Below are 27,087 nucleotides of genomic sequence, written 5' to 3' on the forward strand. Positions count from 1 at the left end.
TCACGCATATTGGAAAAAATATATTTCTAAAAAAGAAAATCAAATAGCCTGATCTCCAAGTCGTCCAGGTGTTATGCTAAATAAATGAAAATCTGCACTGTGAGTACAGTGAGTGCCCGGTGAGAAGTGGTCATTGATAATTATGATATTGCCTCCTACCCCAAACGGTCCTTTGTGAAAGAATGTATACATAGTGTGTGTATATATATATATATATATATATATATATATATAAATAACTTCTTTGACCTAGATATCTATATGTATATGTATAGATGTATATTGACAATGCTTAGAGCACATGGCGTTTTATATATATATATAAATATATATAGATGTATATATGTATAAATATATATAGATGTATGTAAACTTATATGTATATATATAATATATATAATAGATATATGCCCTGTTTTTTTAAAAAGCAGTGATTTCTTTATTGAGAAAAAGAGAGAGGGAGAGAGAGAAAGCATGAGTGGTGGGCAGAGTCAGAGGGAGATGGAGAAGCTGACTTCTGTGCTATTCCTTATATTCCATACCGGAAAGTGGACTACCTAAAGAGGGTGTGGTTCCTAGACTCACTGGAATCTGACTGTGGCATCAGAAAGGACGAATCCCTCCCGTTTACCTCGACGTTCGTGGAACTGCAGGGGATTCTGCTACGTGAAATAAGTCAGTTGAAGAAAGTCTATAATCAAAGGTTTCACTCATATTTGAAAAAATATAGTGCTAAAAAAGAAAACAAAAAAAGCATGGTATCCACTTCTTCCAGGTGTTATGAGAAATAATTGAAAAACTGTACTGTGTGTACCAAGCGTGCCTGTTGAGAAAAGAGATCATTAGTAATGATGACATTGCCTCCTTCCACAAACTTCCTTTAAAAAATATGTATTATGTATATATATATATATTCTTCTCTCTTCTTATGTCATTTAGCATGTTACATATAAATACATATATAAATATGTAAATATATATATGTTTTTATATATATTAAGGGGCATATATATACATATAAGTCCCCTATTTTATTAGAATATTTTTATTGATTTGAGAGAGAGCTAAAATGAGAGAAGGTTATATATACATAAGTTTATACCATATAATTATATATATACACGCGCACACACACACACATATATATTTATATATAAAACTTGTGCAATGTCATATTCAATGAGGAGATTTTGTTATTACTGCTGAATTCACAATGAACTTTCAGTGGATTAAGGTTTATGTGAAGCATTTAAAAAGAGGTTCAGAATTGGAATCTGAGCCGAGACTGGAATCAGGCAGATCCCGCTTTGAGTCTGGCCTGGCCAGGTTCCCTGCTCTGCCTCACCCTCATTTACCTAATGCAGAGAAAGTAACATGACAGGCAGCACAGAGTTTTTGTGACCATAGAAATGAGAGAGGGCCTTTCATGCTCCTAGGCAGTGATTGGCTGGTAGGGCTGAAAGCTCTGTTTCCCTCCTCACCCTCAGGGGGGTTAGACGTGACTCGGCAGCCCTCCTGGCCAAATGCAGACATTTGTCTAACATCCTTTCTTGGAGTTTTCCTCTCCTACTCTCATTCATCTTCCCCCCACCTCCCTTGCTCCCCAGGTTCTCATGTGACTTCCTGACTGCAAGGAGCTACTTGTCCAAGCCTCATTCTGGATGATTAACTAAGAACACATTTTTCTGGACCTATTTTCATAGTCCATGCTGCAGCCCTGCAAAATTAGCAATTCATTCTCTGTCTTGGTCTCAAAAGGAATACATAGATCCTGGGCTAATGCCATGGAAAGAAAGCCTTTGCTACTTTCCCGTGATGTATATAATTGGGGGTTCCCATAGTGTCTAGCAGTATAAAAATGAAATGTGAAGGGACTGTATTTTTGTCTCTGTAATGAAACTTAAGAAGGAAGCTAAAGAGATATGTCTGCCCTTGCAATCAGTCTTGTGGGGCGAAAAGGTCATTCTGGATGCTTTCATTCCACGTCTATTAAGGAAGCAAAGATCATTCAGAGGTAACTGAATTCTGTGAATTGTTAGTCTTCGATATTGGGAATGTAGAACGGGGACTGGTATGTTTCAGTAAAATCCTGTAGGATCCCACTAACGTTCCAGTGTGATAACATTTAACCAGATAGTGTGGCTGAGCTTTCTGACCCAGTGGTTCTAAAACATCTGTAGGCATGATCCCTGATTATACTCATGGATGTGAAGTTTTTGAATTTTGTTTGACTCATGAGGAGCCCACATAGTTGTTCTAAAATGATCATTAATTATAGTGTCACTGAAGTCTGGAGATCCAATGGGTAATTTTGAGTCTATGGATAAATCCAATGGGCTCACCCTGTGATTTATTTTAAGGGGCAGTGGTTAAGAGCTTTGGCTCTGAATCTAGACCACTTATTTTCTTCACAGTCTGCCTCTACCACCTACTATCTGTGTGACCCTGGGCAAATTACTTGAATCCTCTGTGCCTCCGTTTCCTCATCTATAAAATATGGATGCTAATAATACCAAACCTATAGGACTGTTGCAAAGATTCAGTTATTTAGTTTATGAAAAGCCCATACAACATTGCCAGCACATAGTGAACCCTCAGTAACTGTTAACTATTAGTATTTCCAGAGAGGGGTGCCTGGGTGGCTCAGCCGCTTAAGCATCTGACTCTTGGTTTCAAGTCAGGTCATGATCTCATGGTCCAGGGCTCCAGTCCCATGCAGGGTTCCACGCTCAGTGGGGAGTCTGCCTGAGGATTCTCTCCCTCTTCCTCTGCCTCTGCCCCTGCTAAAATAAATAAAAGAATCTTTAAAAAGTATTTTCAGAAAGATGCAAGGACTTATGGATCTCTTAATTTAAAAAAATTACTGTAGAAATTTTATTTATGTGCATGGACTTTGTTGGAGACCAGTTGCTTGGGGTTTGAACTCTGACTGCACCAGAATCAGACTGTCTGGGTTTAAACCCTGGCTATGTGTCTTTCCGTAAGTTTCTTTAAGCTCTCTGCACATCTGGAATTCAAAAAGTATCTACCTCATGGGATTGTTGTGTAGGTGAAAGGAGGCAGGGCTTCTAAGAACACCTGTCACATCATCAGCACTCAGTAAATAACACTGCCTTATTTATGTGTCTTGGCTTCCTCATTTACAAAACGGGGAGAATAATACCTATCTTCATGGTTGTTGTGAACCTACAATGAGATGATGTCCATGTGAAAATGCCTACCATACTAAAAAGAAGACAGATGAGAGTGAGTGTTGGCAAGGACACAGAGAAACAGAACCCCTCATATATTGCTAGTGGGTGGGTAAAAGGCTACAGCATCTTTGGAAAACAGTTCGATAGTTCCTCAAAAAGTTCAACATGGAGTTATCCTGTAACCCAAGAATTCCAGTTTTAGGCATATAGCTAGGAGTATCGAAAACTTATGTCCACACAAAAAAGTATACACAAAGTTCACAGAGGCATTATTTGTAATAGCCCCCAAGTGGAAACCACCGCAATGTCCATCCATGGAGAACTGAATGAGCAGAAGCAGTAAGCCAATAAAATGGAATATTATTCAGCCATAAAGAAGGAACAGGGTAGTGACATGTGCTACAACACACATCACCCTTGAAAATACACTAAGTCAAAGAAGCCAGTGACGAATGACTGCATACTGTGTTTATACTTATACAAAATGTCCACGATGGGTACAGGATTTCTTTATTTCTTTGGGAAGAGGAGAACAAAAATGTTCTAGAATTAGAGATGGTTATGATTGTTCCAAACTTGTGAATGTAGTTGAAAAACACTGAATGGTACACTTTAGATGAGTGAATTTTGTGGTATGTGAATTATGTCTCAGTAAAGTGGTTATTTTTTAAAAAAAGGTCTGCCACATAGTAGCCCTAATTTAACACAAGTAATTTGCAGCCACCAACACTCTGCTCTTACCTTAGGAAACTAGAACAGGGTCCTGAACGAATGGTGCCCATGACAGAAGGCACACTCAGGGAAAAAAGTATAGATCTAGAGCATGGGAGGCTTGCCAAGGTGTGGGTTAATTTGGAGGGAAAGGCAGTGAAGGCATTAAGGCGACTAAAAGGAGAGACAAACTACATGTACTTTGAATTTTGCAGGGATCCATCCTGAACCATCTTTCATGTCCTGGACTGAAATCACAGCTGATGAATGTTCTGGCATTTCAAGCTGTCCCAGAGAAGGGGTAATGTGTGGCTATTCAACAGAAAGGAAAAAGGTAGAAAACAGAGGCAAATCTGAGGGCATGTAAGTCTGATTTTGAGAGGCAGAAGAAGGCAGTAGTCCATGGAGGACACGTTTATCCAGAGGACTCTAATTGTTCCTTAAGATCTGGGTCAATGCCTTTAGGTCAGCACTAACTCTGCTCCAAGTGGGATCACTTTAAAGGATTAGAAGTGGGGAGTGGAAGATGGCGGGGAAGTAGGAGGAGGCACCATTTCAACCTGTACCCTAAAGTGAGCTGATTACCTACCAAAGAACTCCGACCACCCATGAAATCAGCCTGAGATCAGAATTATACACGTCTGGATCTCTACTGGAGCAGAAGACGCCAGTGGCAGGTAAAGCAGACTGGGAGCATCGGACTGATATCGGAAGATAAACAAAAGGGGGAGGGAGCCACCAGAGGTGACCGATTGGAAAGTAACACCCCAACACGAGAGTGCTCTGTGTCTGGGGACCAGCATTAACTTGGAGTCTGGTTGAAAGCACTCAAAAAACAAACAGCAAAGGATCGTGGGGGGTAATAGTGGGAACCTGGGCGGTTAGGGTCAGGGACCTAAGTCTCCGGACCCAGGACAGCCTCCCCTGGCACGGAGCCAGAGAGAGTGCGGCAGAGAAATCAGGTCTCCATCCCTGAGACGCCAGTGCACCTGAATGCCAGCGCGCCCGAGAACGAGTGGGGTCTGGCTCCCGTGAGGGGCTGGGAGCCTGGCCAGATGGCAATCCTGAAACGCGCGTGTCCCACACCCTCCCTTGGGATAGGTGCTCATAGGCGCTAGCCTGGAGCTCTGGCAGCCAGAAAAACCAGACATTCCCAGCCCGAGACAGCGGGAAAATCTCAGTGTGCGATCTCTGCTCGGAACTTCTCTGGCGGTGTGGAGCTGCCTAGACAGCCGCCGCTGCCCTGGTTTTGGGTACAACGAGGAGCTCCTGCATCCCCAGGGACAGTGACTCAGAACCGACTCTGCCAGCAGCTTTTGCAAAACAGTCTGAGGCTTCTCTCTGAGAGGGAGGTTGGGGTGCTGTTTGCTCTCCTCTAAACCTCCAAAAACCATCAAAAGCTGTCAAGGCGAAAGAAAGCAGATGAAAGAACATAAAAACCCCCAGAGAACAAAAGGCTGAAAAAAACAGTTTCCTGGAAAAAAAAAGAGCTCACCCCCTTGAGGGGAGCGGGAGGACCTAACTCAGGGAACATCATTGTCTGAAAACCCACGTGGCAGGCCCTTCCCCCAGAAAACAAACCAGGAAGGAAGAAAAAAAAAAAAAAAAGACTACAAGAGAACAACCACCACTACTTCATAAATACAACTTTTATTTTTAACTCTTTACCAATATTCCGGTTCTTTTTTTTTATATACATACAGATAATTTTTTAAGCTATTTACCATCATACTGAGATGTCCAGTACATCAAATTCTTTAATAACCTTCTAACCTGAACTTTTTGATACATACACCCGTGTTTTTCTTTTGTTTTTCTATTTTTTAATTCTTTTTAAATTTTAACTTAGTTTAGTCTAGTTTATTCTTTTTTAATTTTTATTTTCTACTATACATATAGAGTTAAACTTCAAGGTAGTCCCCTTTCCCCAATCAATGCTATCCCTATAGGCAAACCAGTTTCTAATCCCCCTGTAACTTAGGAAAGTTGAGTCCCTTAACAAAAACATCAAGATACCTTCAGGAAGAATCAAAATAACCTTCCTCACCCACACTGAGAATCTATAACCACTCTCCCATTTTTTCCTTCTGTCAGTGTTTCTGTGAATTTGTGTTTGTCCTGATAATATATAAATCTTATACTTGGGGTTCTTTCTGATGAGGTTCTTCCCTTTTTTTTTGCTTATATATACATATTTTTTTCTCTTGTCATATACTTTTATCACTCTTTTTGTCTGTCTGTTTTTGTTTGTATACGCCACAAATCTTACCTTGTGGCCCATTTGGGCTGAGCCTTCTCTTTTATCTTCCCTTTTTTTCCTATCTCTCTCTCTCTTTTTTTTTTCCTTTTTTCTTTCCCCCTTTTTTTTCTTTCTTCTTCTCTATTTCTTTTTCTTTTCTTTTTTCTCTCATTTGGGTGGGGAATCCTGATTGCACAGAAGCGTTCCAGGGTGCACCTTGACTGCACCACAATCGATAAGTCCAGCTGCATCTGTTTAGTCATCTCTTACCAAAATGACTAGGAGGAGGAATACCCAACAGAAGAAAAATACAGAGGATGGGCCTTCTGCAACAGAGCTAATGGCTATCGACATAGACAATATGTCAGAAAAGGAATTCAGACTAACAATTATCCAGGCAATAGCTAGGTTGGAGAAAGCCATGGATGACCAAACAGAATTGATTAGGGCAGAACTGAAAGCCACCAGGGATGATGTTCACAATGTTAGGGCAGAACTGAAAGCCACCAGGGATGATGTTCAAAATGCTCTCAATGAGTTCCAATCCAATCTAAATTCTCTAAAAGCGAGGGTAACTGAGACAGAAGATAGAATTAGTGATCTGGAGGACAAACAGATAGAGAGAAAGGATCAAGAGGAAGCCTGGAACAAACAGCTCAGAAGCCACGAAAACAGAATCAGGAAAATAAACGATGCCATGGAACGTTCCAACGTCAGAATTATTGGAATCCCTGAAGGGGAAGAAAAAGAAAGAAGTCTAGAAGATATAGTGGAAGAAGTTGTCTATGAAAATTTTCCCAATCTCACGAATGGAAACAATGTTCATGTACTAGAGGCTGAAAGATTTCCTCCCAAGATTTTAGATTCTCGAAAGTCTTCACGGCATCTTATAGTTAGAATGGGGAATTATGTTTCAAGAGAGACCCTCTTAAAAGCAGCTAGGACAAAGAAGCTTCTTACATACAGAGGAAAGCCCATTAGAATAACGTCAGACCTTTCCACAGAGACCTGGAAAGCCAGGAAGGGCTGGCAAAATATATTCAGAGTACTAAATGAGAAGAACATGCAACCAAGAATACTCTATCCAGCAAGACTGACATTTAAAATGGATGGAGAGATAAAGAGTTTCCAAGACCGGCAAGGCTTAAAAGACTATGCAACCACCAAGCCGACACTGCAGGAAATATTAAGGGGGGCCCTATAAAAGAGAAAAAATCCTAAGAATATCATTGAACAGAAATATAGAAACAATCTACAGACAGAAAGACTTCAAAGGCAACACGATGTCAATAAAAACCTATCTCTCAATAATCACTCTCAATGTGAATGGCCTAAATGCGCCCATAAAACGACACAGGGTTGCAGATTGGATAAAACGACAGGACCCATCCATATGTTGTCTACAAGAGACCCATTTTGAACCTAAGGATACACCCAGACTGAAAGTGAAGGGATGGAGAAGCATCTTTCATGCCAATGGGCCTCAAAAGAAGGCCGGGGTAGCGATTCTCATATCAGATAAATTAGATTTTAAACTAAAGACTGTAGTCAGAGATACAGAAGGACACTACATAATTCTTAAAGGGACTATCCGCCAAGACGATCTAACAATTGTGAATATCTATGCCCCCAATATGGGAGCACCCAATTACATAAGAAAACTATTAATCAAGATAAAGAGTCATATTGATATGAATACAATAATAGTAGGAGATCTTTTTTTTTTTTGAGTTTGACAAATTTATTGGTATTTTAGTAAAGACATTCATCTCAGTCGTTTCTCTCCCATCTTGACCTTGGGTTAATATTTCACTTGAGTCAAGAAAAGAATAAGTAGGAGAGGGATGTTATTTTAACATAAGCAGTAAAATGGACAAAAGTGGAAAGTTTGCCTACATTAAAGCAAGTTAAATTCATGTATCTTGATATAATTAAATCATGTAAGAACTAATAGTTCTATATACATTTCCATTGTTTTACTTGGGGCTTACTCTAAACTTAAATGCAAATGAACAAAATGTTAGGAATATATATATACAGGCTGCTTCTCTGGAGTTATTACCTATTAAAAGAGCTGAGCAAGTAGTTACCACCAATAAAATAGTCTGAAGCTGCCTCCAAATTAAGCACTGCAGGAGTATCCAAAGAAATCATTATACTGTTTATCTGTGACTAAGCTTTTAAAGATGTGTTTAACTGTCACATTAAAAAATAATTTATACAAAAATTTAAAAAAAACCCTACAATACATAGATCTAACAACATATATGTGGTCAAAGAATCCATAAGATATGTTTAAAGATGCATTTTCTTTCTTTTTATCTTCGGTACCTAAAATGTGCTTTTGAGAGGCCACTGGTTAATATGTATAGACTTCAAATAAACCATTATTACTGTACTAAAGTAAGAATTCTTGCATTAAGTTCAAATCAAATTTGCTTTCACAAGTTAGTAACTTAAATTAAGCTTAAACGAAGTCATAGAAAGTGCATCTTTCTCATTTTCATCTTCATACAATGTTGTTTTTTGGTGTTTCTACCTTTTAAGAATAAAAACTGCCGAATATTTAAGTGTTATGTACATTTAAATTTTTGGTGGTGGTTTGTATTTTAAAAGAAACAGCTTCCTTACGATTTGCCTCAAGATCTGGTGGAAATGCTTACAGGAACTAGCTAATAACAAAAACCAAGAGAAGCACATTCAAAATACTGATTTACTTTGGTAGCAAATGGTCTTTGAAGACTGATGAAGGTAGACAAGACCCATTAAAGTGAAGTGGGCTATTTCCAATACTCAACAATTTACATAAAATTTAAAAAAAAATTTTTTGAAGAGCTAAGCATCTGTACCAACTGATAGCAATGCAATATCTAGTTTACAATGACTTGAAACAAAACAAATGCCCATTAGGGAAAAACAAAAGGCTTTATCTAACCTACTTTTTTCAGTCATACGCCAGTAACATTTTCTTCCCAATACAATACTCCCTCTCTATAAGGCTGTTCCTGGGAGCCAGACACTTTGGGTTAATAAGGGAGTTAAGAGTAATTGCTTGCAGGTTAATAGACGATAACTTTTTGCGTTCCTCTTAATGTGCTAATAGTTGTGTCTAAAAAAATATGCAATTCTTAGAAAGGTACCATTTCTGACTTTTTATTATCTGTAACCTTTGGAAACTAATCACATGAAACTACAAAATTAGCAAATGTCTTGAAATCTGTATATAAAACATAAATTACCTCTAATTTCAAACTCTCATTTATTAGTGTACCACTCAATCTTAAAAAAAAAAAAAAAAAGGCGGCTCCAAAGATAGTCTTATACCATTCTTTAAAAAAGGAAACTGTTCCTTTTAACTTTACACCCACCCCACACCCCAATTTCAACACATCATTTAATTGTCTTGGTCATGGACATTTCCAAGATGAGATTTTATATTTCGCTCCCAGAGCTTCTGGTTATCAGAAAAACCATGCTTTCCTTTATTGAAGGAGTTTGGTCCTGCTGATGTTGGTGTATCCCTTCCAATATTCTTCATCCTCATCTTTGCTTCTGGAGGCATTTCCTCTGGCTCACTATCTTCATCTTCATTAAAAGCTGCTGCTACTGAAAGGGTTTTTGGAGCAAGCATTGGAACAGTTTCTTTAGGCTTACTTGATCCAAGTTTGATGGATATGGCTGAAGCTTTCTTTGTCATCTGACTACCTATGGCAAATCCAAACTTGGAGATCTTTGTAGGTTTTGTTGGGAGGTCTGCAGCTTCTTCTTCAGCTGATCGCTTCTCAGCTCTGTGACTGGAACTTTCCCCTCCATTACTGGAAGAAACAGTCTTAGTTTTCACAGGTTTTTCTGCTTCTTCTTCAGGTCATCTGGCGGCTCCAGCTCGCTGTGGTTTCTCAGGCTTCTCCTCTCCCGCCTTCCCATCCGCCATTTTCCCCGCCACGGCCTCCCCTGCAGCCATGCCCAATAGTAGGAGATCTTAATACGCCTCTCTCAGAAATAGACAGATCATCGAAGCAGAAAATTAATAAAGAAATAAGAGCATTGAATGAAACATTGGACCAGATGGACCTCATAGACATATACAGAACATTCCACCCTAAAACAACAGAATACTCATTCTTCTCAAGTGCACATGGAACCTTCTCCAGAATAGACCACATACTGGGTCATAAAGCAGGACTCAACCGATACCAAAAGACTGACATTATTCCCTGCATATTCTCCGATCACAATGCTTTGAAACTGGAGCTCAATCACAAGGAAAAGTCCAGAAGGAACTCAAACACCTGGAAGCTAAAGACCACCTTGCTTAAGAATGCTTGGATCAACCAGGAGATCAAAGATGAACTTAAACAATTCATGGAAACCAATGAGAATGAAGACACCTCGGTCAAAAACCTATGGGATACAGCAAAGGTGGTTCTAAGGGGGAAATACATAGCCATCCAAGCCTCCCTCAAAAACATTGAAAAATCCAGAATACACCAGCTGTCTCTACACCTTAAAGAACTGGAGAATCAACAACAAATCAAACCAACTCCACATGCAAGAAGGGAAATAATCAAGATTAGAGCAGAGATCAATGAGGTAGAAACGAGAGATACAGTAGAACGTATCAATGAAACTAGAAGCTGGTTTTTTGAAAGAATCAATAAGATCGATAAACCATTGGCCACACTAATCCAAAAGAAAAGAGAGAAAGCCCAAATTAATAAAATTATGAATGAAAAGGGAGAGATCACAATGAACACCAAGGAAATAGAAACAATCATCAGAAATTATTACCAACAGTTATATGCCAATAAGCTAAGCAACCTAGATGAAATGGATGCATTCCTGGAAAACTACAAACTCCCAAAATTGAACCAGGAAGAAATTGACAACCTGAATAGACCGATATCTAGTAATGAGATTGAAGCAGTGATCAAAAACCTCCCAAAAAACAAGAGCCCAGGACCTGACGGATTCCCTGGGGAATTCTACCAAACTTTCAAAGAAGAAATAACACCAATTCTCCTGAAGCTGTTCCAAAAAATTGAAGCAGAAGGAAAACTTCCAGACTCTTTTTATGAAGCCAGCATTACCCTGATCCCCAAACCAGGCAAAGACCCTAACAAGAAGGAGAATTTCAGACCAATATCACTGATGAATATGGAGGCAAAGATTCTCAACAAGATCCTAGCAAACAGGATCCAGCAGCACATGAAAAAGATTATCCACCATGACCAGGTGGGATTCATCCCTGGGTTGCAAGGTTGGTTCAACATTCGCAAATCAATCAGTGTGATAGAACACATCAATACGAGAAGAGAGAAGAACCACATGGTCCTCTCAATTGATGCAGAAAAAGCATTTGACAAAATCCAGCACCCGTTCCTGATGAAAACGCTTCAAAGTATAGGGATAGAGGGAACATTCCTGAACTTCATAAAATCTATCTATGAAAGACCCACAGCAAATATCATCCTCAATGGGAAAAAGCTTGCAGCCTTCCCATTGAGATCAGGAACATGACAAGGATGCCCACTCTCACCACTCTTGTTCAACATAGTATTAGAAGTTCTAGCAACGGCAATCAGACAACAAAGAGAAAGAAAAGGTATCCAAATTGGCAAGGAAGAAGTCAAACTCTCTCTCTTCGCCGATGACATGATTCTTTATATGGAAAACCCCGAAGACTCCACCCCCAAACTACTAGAACTCATACAGCAATTCAGTAACGTGGCAGGATACAAAGTCAATGTACAGAAATCAGTGGCTTTCTTATACACTAACAATGAAAATACAGAAAGGGAAATTAGAGAATCGATTCCATTTACTATAGCACCAAGAACCATAAGATACCTGGGCATAAACCTAACCAAAGAAGTAAAGGACCTGTACTCGAGGAACTACAGAACACTCATGAAAGAAATTGAAGAAGACACAAAAAGATGGAAGACTCTTCCATGCTCTTGGATTGGAAGAATAAACATTGTTAAAATGTCTATACTGCCTAGAGCAATCTATACTTTTAATGCCATTCCGATCAAAATTCCACCGATATTTTTCAAAGAGCTGGAGCAAATAATCCTAAAATTTGTATGGAGCCAGAAGAGACCCCGAATTGCTAAGGAAATGTTGAAAAACAAAAACAAAACTGGCGGCATCACGTTACCCGATTTCAAGCTTTACTACAAAGCTGTGATCACCAAGACAGTGTGGTACTGGCATAAAAACAGACACATAGACCAGTGGAACAGAGTGGAGAGCCCAGATATGGACCCTCAACTCTATGGTCAAATAATCTTCGACAAAACAGGAAAAAGTATTCAATGGAAAAAAGACAGTCTCTTCAATAAATGGTGCTCGGAAAACTGGACAGCGATATGTAGAAGAATGAAACTCGACCATTCTCTTACACCGTATGCAAAGATAAACTCGAAATGGATAAAAGACCTCAACGTGAGACAGGAATCTATCAGAATCCTAGAGGAGAACATAGGCAGTAACCTCTTCGATATCAGCCACAGCAACTTCTTTCAAGATATGTCTCCAAAGGCCAAGGAAACAATAGCAAAAATGAACTTTTGGGACTTCATCAAGATCAAAAGCTTCTGCACAGCAAAGGAAACAGTCAACAAAACAAAGAGGCAACCCACGGAATGGGAGAAGATATTTGCAAATGACAGTACAGACAAAAGGTTGATATCCAGGATCTATAAAGAACTTCTCAAACTCAACACACACAAAACAGAGAATCATATCAAAAAATGGGCAGAAGATATGAACAGACACTTCTCCAGTGAAGACATACAAATGGCTATCAGACACATGAAAAAATGCTCATCATCACTAGCCGTCAGGGAGATTCAAATTAAAACCACATTGAGATATCATCTTACACCAGTTAGAATGGTCAAAATTAGCAAGACAGGAAACAACGTGTGTTGGAGAGGATGCAGAGAAAGGGGAACCCTCTTACACTGTTGGTGGGAATGCAAGTTGGTGCAGCCCAGTTTGGAGAACAGTGTGGAGATTCCTCAAGAAATTAAAAAGAGAGGTTCCCTATGACCCTGCAATTGCACTACTGGGTATTTACCCCAAAGATACAGATGTAGTGAAAAGAAGGGCCATCTGTACCCCAATGATTATAGCAGCAATGGCCACGGTCGCCAACCTGTGGAAAGAACCAAGATGCCCTTCAACGGATGAATGGATAAGGAAGATGTGGTCCATATACACGATGGAGTATTATGCCTCCATGAGAAAGGATGAATACCCACCTTTTGTAGCAACATGGACGGGACTGGAAGAGATTATGCTGAGTGAAATAAGTCAAGCAGAGAGAGTCAAGTATCATATGGTTTCACTTATTTGTGGAGCATAGCAAAGAACATGGAGGACATGCGGAGATGGAGAGGAGAAGGGCGGTGTGGGAAATTGGAAGGGGAGATGAACCATGAGAAACTATGGACTCTGAAAAACAACCTGAGGGTTTGGAAGGGGTGGAGGGTGAAAGGTTGGGGAACCAGGTGGTGGGTAATAGGGAGGGCATGTATTGCATCTAGCACTGGGTGTGGTGTAAAACAATGAATACTGTTATGCTGAAAAGAAATTTTAAAAAGTGGGAAAAAAAAGTTGAACATATCACCTATAATATTATTAGCATTTAGAGGTGAGTGTGAGCTAGTGCCATTCATGGTCTATAATGGCCATGGTAAGGGTGGGAACAGTTGTGCAACATCTATTGGAATATATGTTTGCAGGAGCAGGGCCATAAGTAGCAGAGGTGGTTCTGAGAATGTCCCCCATCCTCACCCTCTAGCCTTCTTATTCTTAGATACTAGTTTTTGAGTGCTATGCCCTTAGCCCATTATACGAATTGCTCCTTCAATCAACACTACCACTCTATGAAGTACATATTTATGATTTCCATTTCATAAGTGAGGCAGAGAGAGGTAAGCTAAAGGTATACAGCTAACAATGACTAGTGATATTAAGATATAAACCTGAATCTTCCAGTCCCAAAGCCTCTTCATTATGCTACCACCCATTTGCTAAATTTGTTCTTATTCCTGTGTAGCAGTAGGTTCTGTAGGCTGTAGACATATCTGTGTCATCCCTTTGCTGCATCCAGGGTCCTGACCGTACCTCAGCCTTAGCTCAGTGCTTCAACATCATAATCATCTTAGAGGCATAAAATAAAAATCATTTACCAGTTGGTTATAACATATCTATTTATTTTTCCTGATCTGTGGTTTTTGGAATTCTATTTTACTAACGTATTACTGCCATAACCCTCCTGCTTTGTTGGTTTCAGTAATCATCATGTAAGTGCATTCGGCCTTGATTGGGGGGAGACTCAGAGGCATCTCTTGGAATGGGCTCATGATGTGAAAATGACTGATGGAACCTATGTCTTTGTTCCCTATGATGCTCTGCTCTACAGTTTACTTTATAAGCATACCCCCTACCAGGTCCTGAGGAACAACCCAAAACTCCGGGAAGCCTATGATGCTGTGTTGACCATTACAGTGGAATCCCAAGAAAAAACCTCCTATCAAGCTTATACTGAGGCAGCAGCTAGACATGAAATTCCTGGGAAGCTGGAGTCAGATCAGGTAAGTGCAGAGTTACAAGTTATCATAAGTGGAGACCCTCAAACAAGAAGGTCAGTATTATTCCTGTGAAAAGCCTCTATTTGCATAGGCAACCCAATCTAGAAGAGGCAACCACGCATAAATTAAAAACACCTTTTGTTTGCAGGAAACATTTGTCAAACGAAGACACATTGTTGAAGCTTTTTCTTTTTTAATTGTCCAGCTGCCCACAATGACAACATGCAGCTGTGAAGAATAAGTAAAACCTATTTAAGAAGAGGGAAACAAAGATTTCATAATGTACTAGTGCTATTCCAGGGAGCTAGAGAGGTTTTATGTCTGACCCAAGTTCAGCTGGTTTGAATAGTTCTAAATCTATTCAAAATCAAAGAGAACTGGTGCATGAGACCATATTAAATTTATTATTGATAAAACTGGTATTAGAGAATATGGCTTTTGTTTGTAAGCATTTGAGCTTCACAGTACTGAATCTGAGGATTACCCAGACTTCCCTACCTAGTCAACAACATCGCAGGACCACCATATTCTAGCACCACAAGGGCGTGCCTTTTGTAAAATATACATCCTGGAGGAGCATAGTGGAGTGCGTGCTTCCTATAGGTAGGTGGCTCCTAAGAGAAAGAAGTTAGGAGGGTCTGGGCTGTATATCCTTAGTTCTCCTTCCAAATTAACCAGTCAGGTTAAATCACTCCTCCTCTGTGAGAAGGAATGAGTAAGGGCGTGAGGAGAGGTAAGATGATTATTATTTTTTTTTTTTTTTGCTAGTAGAGCTATCTCTGCATGAAAAGAATAGTTTGGAATGGGGAAGAATTCCTCCCTTCTAATATGTAAGATGTGATATTTACATGTGTATAAATGAATATATGTATAAACACATTTCAGATTCAAATCACAGACACTAAAGGGCCTGAGCAAGGTAAAGGAGTAGGGAGGGGAAGAAAGCAGAGAAAGGAATGGAGAGCAAAGACAAAAACAAAGAGAAAACATCCAAAAAAGACAAGGAATATGGGAAGAAGGTAGGGAGGCCAAAGATACCAGTTAGATTTGAAAAAAATAAAGAGGTGGTTTTTGTAGTTTGGAGGCTAGATGTAGAAGGCAGTCACTTTTAGAAGTATTTAGCATAACACATGAGTAGAATTAAAAGTTCTAGCATTTGCTAGCATAGTGTATCAGTTATAATGCTTCTGGCTGTAAGTGACAGACTATTCAAGACAAAATGGCCCAGGTGATTTTTCTTTTCAAAATTTGAAGGTATGGGAGCTCAAAGGTCCATTATTCATCAGCTCAATGATGTTATCAATGAACCAGGCTCAACATATCTTTCCATTTTACAAGCCATAGCATGCTATCTGGCCATCGTTATTTGGTTGGTCTTATGGTCCCATGATGGCTGCCACAGTTCCAGACATTACATATTATAGGTGGAACTGCCTCCAGCTAAAAATGGGCAATGATCTTTTCTTGTGTCTCTCTTTAAGAGTGAGGAAATCTTTCCCAGAAGCTCCTCAGGCAGACTTTTCTCCACACTTTCTTGATCACATTCATGTCTCATATACATACCGAAATCAATCATTTAGGAAGAGGAACAAAACCATCATGGTTAACCCTATGGCTGCTGGAAAAATGTGAACAGATTTGAGATTCTGTTAGCAGGGAAGAAGGCTGTCAGGGAGTCAGCTGATTGTGTCTAACACTCACATTCTCAATGATATTCTTTTTTATATCCACCATTTATTAATTTATCCCGTGGACTGCTTCTGCTTCTGCACAAATAATTCAGATAAAATGTAGGTTTACTTTAAGTATTGATTACAAAGCTTTTGCTGATTCTTGTTCTAATGAAAAAAAAAAGGTGACCAGCAGAAATATTAACAGGGCAGGTTTTGAACTTTATTGCTACTGAGATGTTTATAATAAATCTTTCTTTTAGGAGACGCACAGATGTTTAAAAACAGGTGGTCAGTTTGGTCATGAATTGCAAGAATCCCTCAGATCCCTAAGAATGGTTGCTCAAACCAGTTGTTTGGTGTTATTTACAGGCAAGCGAAGAGATGGTGAATTTTTGTATTTTTTAGCCAATGATACAACACCACATCGATACAGACTAAGTCTTTTTACTTTAATCATGAAATGAGGGAAGGAGAAATGTGCGTGTGTGTGTGTGTGTGTTTGTATGTGTGTATTGTACATACTTATGTATGAATAGATATTTTTATAAGAAATTCAGACCTACTACTTGTAATATTTGATCCAATCTTTTTGTGCTTGTGGAAATCATAAGGTAATTAAGGCAAGAAAAGAAAAGACACCACTATCTTCGTTGCTAGGCAACATGTACCCTGCTTTAGACAAGAAAATAGAGAGAGTTAAAGCAAAGGATCTAGATCTTATAAAACAGCTTGTTTGGATGCATTTCTTCCCCCTCTTTGCAGGTGCCTAGGGTATACCCCCCTAACCAAAGGCCAAGAGAAGGATGAGACAGTTATCTTTGGATTTCTGATAAACAAAACCTTCTTTTTCCTAAATTATTTAGCTAAATTTTTGAAGGCTGTTGGTATAGGAGAAAGAGCATATGATAAAGAGTGAGACACACTTGGGTTTAAGTACCAGGGTTCCACTCTTACTAGCTGTGTGTCCTTGGGCAAATTACTTCCACTTTTTTGAGTCTCAGGGTTCTCCTCTGTAAAATGGGTTAGTGATCTACATCTAGGATTATTGCAAAGATTAAACAAAGTCACACGTGTAAGGTAACTAGCAGAATGTCTGGCTCACGAGACCTTCTTTTCCACTTTTTCTGCCATGGGGTCAGAATGACCTTACACTTACCATCTAAGCTTGAATCTGATTTCAGCTCCCTACTCTTGAAGTTTTCTGGTTCCTAGCAGAAAATTGCTCAATAGTTTTAGCTTTCAAGATTATTTTGCTTTCAGAATCCCAAATGATATTTTCTTAGATCAAATGATGTAGTGCATCATTTGTTTGTCCCCAGAATCCTGCTGTTTTTGCCATTAAGTCAAAAGATCAATAAATATCTGCTGAGAACCTGCCATGCACCATGCATTGTGTGGAACTCCAGATAGAACAGTTAACAAGACAAGATTTTTGTCAGTGGTGTGTTGGAACTTGTTTACTAAAGTTGATGGTGTGCACCTTTTCCCAATTCTGTGTCCAGTGGCATCATGTTGGTAGCTAGAAACCAGCCATCGGGAGTATTTACACCACAGAAATTGGTAAATGATACAAGTAAGAGCTGTTTTCCTCCTTATAGAATCAAATGTTTCCTTGCCCATCTCTTGTTCCCGATCATTTGGGGTGTAAATTCCTGTGAGAGGGACAGTAAGCGAATAAACAAACGCATGAAAAACATGGCCAATTTTCTCTCTTGCCCAGTAACTTCCAGTGGAGTTGAAATTTCCATAGAGAGGCTATATTGCCCAGAGCAGTATTTGCAATCTCTTTAATTTATGTCCTTCTTTAAAAAGTAAAACCAGGGGCGCCTGGCTGGCTCAGTGGGTTAAAGCCTCTGCCTTCGGCTCAGGTCCTGATCCCAGGGTCCTGGGATTGAGCCCCACATCAGGCTCTCTGTTCTGCAGGGAGCCTGTTTCCTCCTCTCTCTCAGTCTGCCTCTCTGCCTGCTTGTGATCTCTGTCTGTCAGATAAATAAATAAAATCTTAAAAAAAAAAGTAAAAGCAAAGACTGTCAAAGTGATATGCACACATAGTTTTAACGGTTAAGAAATGCTAAAAAGTTTGTGTCAACAACAAAGCAGTTCTTAGGCCTCCCTCCCACCTTTCATCAGAAGCAACCACTTTCTTGTCCCTTTTGCTTTTTATTCTGGTATTTACTTCTGGTTATGTAAATACCATACCACCGCTAGTCTCTCTCTCTCTCTCTCTCTCTCCCTCTCTCTCAGTTATCTCTTGATTAATCAATTTATTTATTATTCATTTATTTATGTATTATTGAGAGATGGGGAGAGAGAGAGAGGGAGGGAGGAGGGGTAGCGGGAGAAGGAGAGTCTTTTGTGTATTTTTAAAGATTATTTATTTGAGAGTGAAAGAAAGAGAGAGCAAGAGCCTGGGGGGAGGGGCAGAAGGAGAGAGAATGTTAAGCAGACTCTGTGCTGAGCACCAAGCCTGATGCAGGGCTTAATCTCATGAGTCTGAGTTCAGGGCCTGAGCTGAAACCAGGAGTTGGATGCTTAACAAGATGTGCCACCCAGACGCCCCATGGAGAAAGAGAATCTTAAGCAGACTCCACTCCCAGGGTGGAGCTTGACACAGGGCTCCATCCCACAACTGTGAGATCATTCACACACGACCTGAGCCGAATTCAAGAGTTGGATGCTTAAGGGACTGAGCCACGCTGGCACCCCTTGATTAATCAATTTTAGACAATATTTGCTGGCTTTCTATTACAGTTGAGGACTTTTAGCTCTTATATACTTCCTTATGCTCCTTCAAACCTTCAATATAGGTATGCCACAATTTTTAGTTAAACTCATATTGGTATTTTATACCTATCTAACTATCATTGATTGCTGATCCATATGGTATATTATGGTAACAGTTCATTCTGCGTGTAACTTTTGATTTTTACTGGGGTTAACAATTGTCTCATTTTAAAATTTGTTTACCTTAACTTGAATTGTGAAGTCTTTCCACACTGTCTGATAAAGCTGTAGAATTTTCACAGAACAGTTTTATACATGGCAAAAATCCTTTATCAGTTTCATTTGTTTTTCCTGAAGCTCTCTGTCCTCCTGTTCCAATCTAAACTTATTGCTTTCTAAAGCTTCTGCACAACTGTTATGCTAAGATCTCCTTTTCCACTACCCTGGAAGGCCCCTTTCTCCTTTTTTTTCTCTGCTGAATCCACTCTTGCATGAATCTTGTGGCTCCCATTTTTTTCCCCCAGTTTACTCTTGTTTTGGTGGAGCACACTCTCTAGTGAGAAAGGTACAGGGATGATAAATTTTTGAAATTTTGCATATCTGAAAGTCATTCTTCTATATTCACGATTGGTTGATAGTTTGAGTATAAAAATCTAGGTTAGAAAATCATTTGGATGTGGAGAAAGGGGAACCCTCTTACACTGTTGGTGGAAATGCAAGTTAGTGCAGTCACCTTGGAGAACAGTGCGGAGATTCCTGAAGAAATTAAGAATAGAGCTTCCCTATGACCCTGCAATTGCACTGCTGGGTATTTACCCCCAAAATACAGATGTAGTGAAAAGAAGGGCCATCTGTACCCCAATGTTTATTGCAGCAATGGCCACCGTCGCCAAACTGTGGAAAGAACCAAGATGCCCTTCAACGGATGAATGGATAAGGAAGATATGGTCCATATACACAATGGAGTATTATGCCTCCATCAGAAAGGATGAATACCCAACTTTTGTAGCAACATGGACGGGACTGGAAGAGATTATGCTGAGCGAAATAAGTCAAGCAGAGAGAGTCAAGTATCATATGGTCTCACTTATTTGTGGAGCATAACAAAGAACATGGAGGACATGGGGAGATGGAGAGGAGAGGGAGTTGAGGGAAACTGGAAGGGGAGATGAACCATGAGAGACTCTGGACTCTGAAAAGCAACCAGAGTGTTTTGAAGGGCTGGGGGAGTGGGAGGTTGAGGAACCAGGTGGTGGGTAATAGGGAGGGCACGTACTGCATGGAGCACTGGGTGTGATGCCAAAACAATGAACACTGTTATGCTGTAAATAAAAAAAAAATAAAAAATAAATAAAAAAATTTAAAAAAAAGTAAAATTAAAAAAAAAAAAACAAACGAAAATCATTTCCCCTAAGGCACCCCGCTGGCTGTTGGAAGAGCATGTGACTTTTTTTTTTTAAGATTTTATTTATTTGACAGAGATCACAAGTAGGCAGAGAGTCAGGCAGAGAGAGAGAGGAAGGGAAGCTGGCTCCCCGCTGAACGGAGAGCCAGATGTGGGTTTGATCCCAGGACCATGAGATCATGACCTGAGCTGAAGGCAGAGGCTTTAACCCACTGAGCCACCCAGGTGCCCCAGCATGTGACTTTTTTGATCTCGGGTTTTTATGTTTGATCCCCGCGTTGGGTGTAGAGATTACTTAAAATCAACCATCAAATAAAATAAAATCATTTTCCTTTAGCGCTCTGCAACATGGCATGCTGTCTTCCTATTTCCATTATTGGCATTGACAATTCCAATGCCATTGTTATTCCTGAGTCTTTAATGTAACCTCTTTTCATTCCTTCTCATCTCTTCCAGAGGCTTTTAAGATTATCTTTATTCTTGATGTTAGGAATTTTCATGATGATGTCTGGGTCCTTGACATATATTATGCAGTATCTATTCTGGGGTCTTATAGTCCCATTCTACCTGGGAAATGTGTGTATATTATTTATTTGATAATTTCTTTGACAACATTGTCTTTGTTCTCTCTGAAAATACTCTTCATTGTTTATAAGATTGCCTGGGTTGATTTTTTTTTTTAAATGATGGGCTCAAAGGCCATAGAGTATTTTATTCCACAGACAGAGATCATAAGTAGGCGGAGAGGCAGGCAGAGAGATAGGGGGAAGCAGGATCCCTGCTGAGCAGAGAGCTTGATGCCAGGCTGGATTCCAGGACCCTGGGATCATGACCTGAGCCAAAGGCAGAGGCTTAACCCCCTGAGCCACCCAGGCACCCCTGGGCTGATTTTTAATTGTCTAATTGTTTCTCTTGTACCATCCAGATTTTTGTTATAAATTACTCTTCCTAACAGAGCCTCCAAATTATGCGTCTTCTTTTACTGATTTTTCCCCCCTATAATATTGTTAATTTCCAAGAGGTGGTTCTTGCTGTTTGATTATTCTATTTTGATGGGATCCCAGTTTTGTTTTGTAACTATGGTATTTTATCTTATTTCTTAGAAAATATTCATTGTACTTTCTTTGAAATTCTTTTCTGCTGCCTGTGTTTTTCTCCCTTTCTAATTTTTCATGCTACTTTGTTTTGGTCTTTCTATTTCATGTTGGAAGTTTCCTTAATTCTTAATTTCCTTAATTCTCTGGTGATCCTGAATGAAAAGAATGAAGCTCGAAGAGACAGATTTGAAGGTGAATGTACATGGTGTGTTTGTTAACCAGTGGAGAAATTGGCTAGCCCGCTGACGTTTTAAGTCAGTATCTGTAGATCTTGCCTCTTGGGCTACACTCTCTTCATGGACTCTTGGGAGTCATAATCCTGGTTGTCACTATTCTAGGAGTCATGGGTGGGGGTGCGGGGAGGAGACTGGGACTCTCATTGTTAAGTATAAACACTTTAATTTCATCATTCTTTTTTGTGGCTTGCCTAACTTTTACCTTCCTTTGAATTACCTGTCCCAGCTCCAGAGCTGCTCTGAATCAATTTAACCTGTTTCCAGCAGGGTCTGGCTTTCCTTAATAGAGGTGGGGATGGCAGATGACTAATCACTCCTTACAAGGCCATTCAAAGGGCTGTACTTCCTTTAAAGTCCTGCCTCACTCGGACTTCTATAGTACTTGGTGCCTCTAATTCCTATGCCTTTGTAGGATTCTCAGGGGGGAAATCTGCTTGTTGCTTACCAGCATTCCCCCTTGGGGGAATGGTTTGGAAGGTTGGTGTGTCTGTTCCTTGTCCGAGAGTGATATTTGAGAGGAAGAGGAGACTGAGGAAAAAAAAATCTTGATCTCACCATCTACAATCAGGAAGTCGTGAAGGAAAAAAGAAGTTACAGAAAAGTTATTGGTGGATCTAGCAGATACTTGATTTAGCAAATATTTATTAAGCTCAGGTATAACATGGTTAAGAGCATGGGCTTTGAAGGCAGGGTGCTGTAAATTCACTTAAGCTCTCTGTATCTTCTTTTCATTTTATGAAGTTGGGAGTAATAATAGTGCCTACCCCATACAGTTGTTGTGAGGATTAAATGAGTTAATACACATAAAGAGCTTGCCTGGCACCTAATAGCTCCTTAATAAATGTTTATTATTAGTGGTATTAGTGTTGTTCTTTTTATTATTACTGTAGGCTCAGCACTTTGCAGGTGATACCAAGGAGAACAAAGTAGAAATAAGGCCTTTTCCCCAATGAAGGGGAACGGTTTTACCATTTTAGGGTGCTAAGAACACTGGGTCCAAAATTGGATATTTTAGGGGCACCAAGATGGCTCAGCTAGCAGAGTGTGCCATTTTTGATCTCAGGTTTGTGAGTTTGGGTCCCATATTGGGTGTAGAGATTACTTACAAATAAAAAAAATCTTAAGATAGAATAAAATAAAATTGGGATTTTTACTTATTGTTCACAAATTCAAGACTGGAATAAGGTACTTGACCACTATGCTTCCAGGATGGTACTATTAGAGTTCTGTGTTCCTCTTCTGAAATGCAAATAATGGAAGCTCTCATGTATCCAGTGCTTCCTCTGTGCCTGGTAGTTAACACAAATGTTCTCATCAGATCTGTAGATCAAGCCTACAAATTAGGTATTATTATCTCTACTTTATGGGTGATGAAACTGAGGCTCAAGGTCACTTTTCCAAGGTCATACCGCTGCTGGCAAGTGGCAGAGCTGGGATTCCAATACTGATCTGCTAACAGAACCTGACCATTTAACTACATAATAAATTACACTGTATCCCCTGTCCAATGCTTTATTCAATGTAATATTGCTAAGTGACTAACACTTTGATTTGAATGGGGTTTTCTGACTGCTTTCCTCTAACCTAGGATGTACTAGGACTTTATGAGGACCCATGAAAGGAGAACCGTAAATCAGGGGTGCGTGGGTGGCTCAGTCAGTTGGGAGTTTGCCTTTAACTCAGGCCGTGATCTCCAGGTCCTAGGATCTACCTCCCTGCTCAGCAGGGAGTCTGCTCCTCTTTTTCCCTCTGCCTCTCTCCCCAACTCATGCCTGCTCTCTTTCTCTCTGTCTCAAATAAGTCAATAAAATCTTTTTTTTAAAAAAAGGGAGGGAGAACAATGAATCAAAATGGAGGGACTGAGGGGTAGGAAGCCAGTGACAAACTTCCTAATTTAGTCTCAGGATGATTGGGCAAGGATTATCACTTTGTACCTTTAAAATTTGACTTCTGAAGTAAGGTTTTAGTAGCTACATCCTTTACTTTTGCTGCCTTCCTAATGCTTGTTTTCAGGAAAATGCTACTGGCTACAAATGCATATTGCTAGAACACACATTTGGGAAAATTTTTCCAAATGTGGCCTTATTTGCCTAAGCAAAGGAACTCCTCTGGATTTCTCAGCAAGCCCAGGGGGCCCTGAAGCTCCTGGAACCCACTGGTTTCTATTAGCTTGAATATATATGCCTGTCAGGGGACAGGTTAGGGCTGAAGCATTCCAGGATGGGACCCACCAGACACTAGTCAGGAAAGGTTGCCTGCTGCTTACAGTGGCTACACTTATCTTTGTACATCATTCTATTAAAAAAAAGAGGATCATTCTATAAAAATAAAAGTATTGTATTCCTGAGTGTCATATCAAATAGCTTGGATTATTAGCCATCTCTTGGCTATGTCCAAGCGTTGAGATCAGGCATTGTTGGAGGTAGCACCTTGAACAAGAGAAATTTGATTACCATCTGGTTTCTTGATCTCTGCACATGCCTGGCTTTTTGTTGAAAAGTGATGTTGCCATTTTGTCCTTCAAATGATGCTTTCTGACCCAGGTATGTTTCAATACGTTTCTGAGGACAAAATGATTTGGAAGCCAGTATTGTGTCTTGTGAGCACAGTAAATCAGAACTGATGGTGGTCCACTTAACAACAGCATGAACCATTAAACTAAACAAATTCAAAAATCACTGCTCCTCACACAGACCCAAGGTTCTTGGATACCAAACTCCAAGAAGCCTGGGGTAGAACTAGTCAAATTTGTTGAATATCAAACAATCAATTGTCATTCATTTGTTCATAATTCATTCAATCAGGTTCAGGTCTATGCAGCAGGCAAAACTAATAGATTGAGTCATGAGTCATGAGTAATGCTTACAGCACTCTGCAGTTTATATAGAGATATATATATACATGTATATAAACATATATATGTGTGTGTGTGTGTTTATATATATATATATATATATATATATAAAATATGGCTTCTTTTTATTTTCTTTTTCTGTTTTTTAAATTTATTTATTTATTTTCAGTGTAACAATACTCATTGTTTTTGCACTACACCCAGTGCTCCATTCAATACATGCCCTCTCTATTATCCTCCACCTGGTTCCCCAACCTCCCACCCCCAGCCCCTTCAAAACCCTCAGGTTGTTTTTCAGAGTCCATAGTCTCTCATGGTTCATCTCCGCTTCCAATTTCCCACACCTCCCTTCTCCTCTCCATCTCCCCATGTCCTCCATGTTCTTTGTTATGCTCCACAAATAAGTGAAACCATATGATCCTTGACTCTCTCTGCTTGACTTATTTCGCTCAGCATAATCTCTTCCAGTCTGGTCCATATTGCTACAAAAGTTGGGTATTCATCCTTTCTCATGGAGGCATAATACTCCATCGTGTATATGGACAACATCTTCCTTATCCATTCATCCGTTGAAGGGCATGCTGGTTCTTTCCACAGTTTGGCGACGGTGGCCATTGCTGCTATAAACATTGGGGTACAGATGACTCTTCTTTTCACTACATCTGTATTTTTGGGGTAAATACCCAGCAGTGCAACTGCAGGGAATATGACCTCTTTTTAAAAGAAGAACTGATTTCTTTCTTTGAGAGAGAAAGCGTGAGTGGGGGACTGAGACAGAGGGAGAAGGAGAAGCAGACTCCCTGCTGAGCAGGGATCCTGATTCGAGGCTCAATCCTGGGGCACCGAGAGTATGACTTGACCCTAAAGCCGTAACTTAACAGACTGAGCCGCCCCAGGAGCCCCAACAAATTCCCCCCTTCATACCTGACACCCTTTTAGCCCATCCCCCTGCCCACCAACTCTCTGATCATCATCAGTGCCTTCTCTATAGCTACCAGTCTGTTTCCTGGTTTGCCTCTCTGAATTTCCCCCCATGTTCCTTTCTTTTGTATCTTAAATACCATATACGAGAGAAAGCAAATAGTATTCGTCTTGCGTTGACTAATTTTGCTTCCCCAAGTCCTCTCCAGTTGAGTCCATGTTGTTCCAAATGGCAACATTTCTTTCTTTTGGAGGGCTGAGTAATATTCCTTTACACACAACACACACACACGGACACACACACACGCACACATACTCAAAAACCCACAACTTCTTATTTATTGAGGCATTAGTAAATGGATAATTGAGTTATTTCCAGCAGTACAGCATTGTAGATAATGCTATAAACATTGGGCTGCACATGTCCCTTCCAATTAGTATTTTGGTATCCCTTGGGACAGCCCTTCATAGGGTAATGGCTGGAGAGCAGGGAAATTCGGTTTTTAGCTTTTTGTGGAACATCTGTACTATCAAAAACAACATTTCCATCTTACTTCCAAATTCTAGCAAAATAAATGTTTAAAGTAGGATATGAGTATTGGGTCGAGTCTTTATGGTGAGGTGAGGGTGACCGCAACCGTAAGCAGGCATGCTTAGTATTTAGCATGGTCTTAGAGAATTCTGAATGTGTGTCGAGCACCTACTATGTTCCAGACAATATGCACCATCTTCTTCATGTTTCTTTAAGTAATTTCTACACCCTGCATGGGGTTCAAACTCACACCCCCAAAAGCGAGAGCTGTATAAGCCCAACAACTGAGACAGCCGGGTGCTGCTGCACCATTGTCTCGAATCCCCAACAGAGCTGGGAAGAGTAGAACTGGAGTTTGAAGGCAGGTGGCTGTGACTCTGGATCCTCAGCCTTTCCTGAGAACTGACGTATGCCAGAGCATCAGACCTTTACCCAGAAGAAAAAGAGCTTACAGAATGGTTGACATGTTTTCCTTATACTTTAAGAAACAGTCCACTGTTCCTTGAAAATAGTAAAAGGAGATGAAAGAGTTGTTTTTTTTTTTTTCCTTACCGTTCTGCATCTTCAACAATACTTCTGAAATCGGTCATGCAGCACTTTGATTTTGAAAACCTGGGAGTGTGAGGAATTCTTGTACAATAGTGATATCGCATGGCTACAAGGGTTCATGTCCAAAGTCCTCAAGAAGTTCCTTTTAAGTCAGTTTGGGAGCTGGCTAATTGAGGGACACACTGAGCTGCTTTCTGTCATGTTCTCTAGGGCTTAGGGTGGCAGCAGGTTGGGTCATGATTCCACGTGTCCTCTCCAAACTGCCACACAGAAATCGATAAATCAGTAGATCAATACATGTAACCTAAACACCCTCAAGCAGCCTCTTTGCATCCAGTAGCAACGCAGC

The 27,087-nt window shown here is 40.0% G+C and overlaps 1 pseudogene; it reads right to left on the minus strand.

The window, feature by feature from the left end:
- Positions 1-9,272: 9,272 nt before the first annotated feature.
- Positions 9,273-10,108, minus strand: LOC123934488 (annotated as a pseudogene).
- Between the last annotated feature and the right edge of the window lie 16,979 nt (positions 10,109-27,087).

Source organism: Meles meles, chromosome X (assembly GCF_922984935.1).
Source record: "Meles meles chromosome X, mMelMel3.1 paternal haplotype, whole genome shotgun sequence".
In the NCBI taxonomy this organism is placed as follows: Eukaryota; Metazoa; Chordata; class Mammalia; order Carnivora; family Mustelidae; genus Meles; species Meles meles.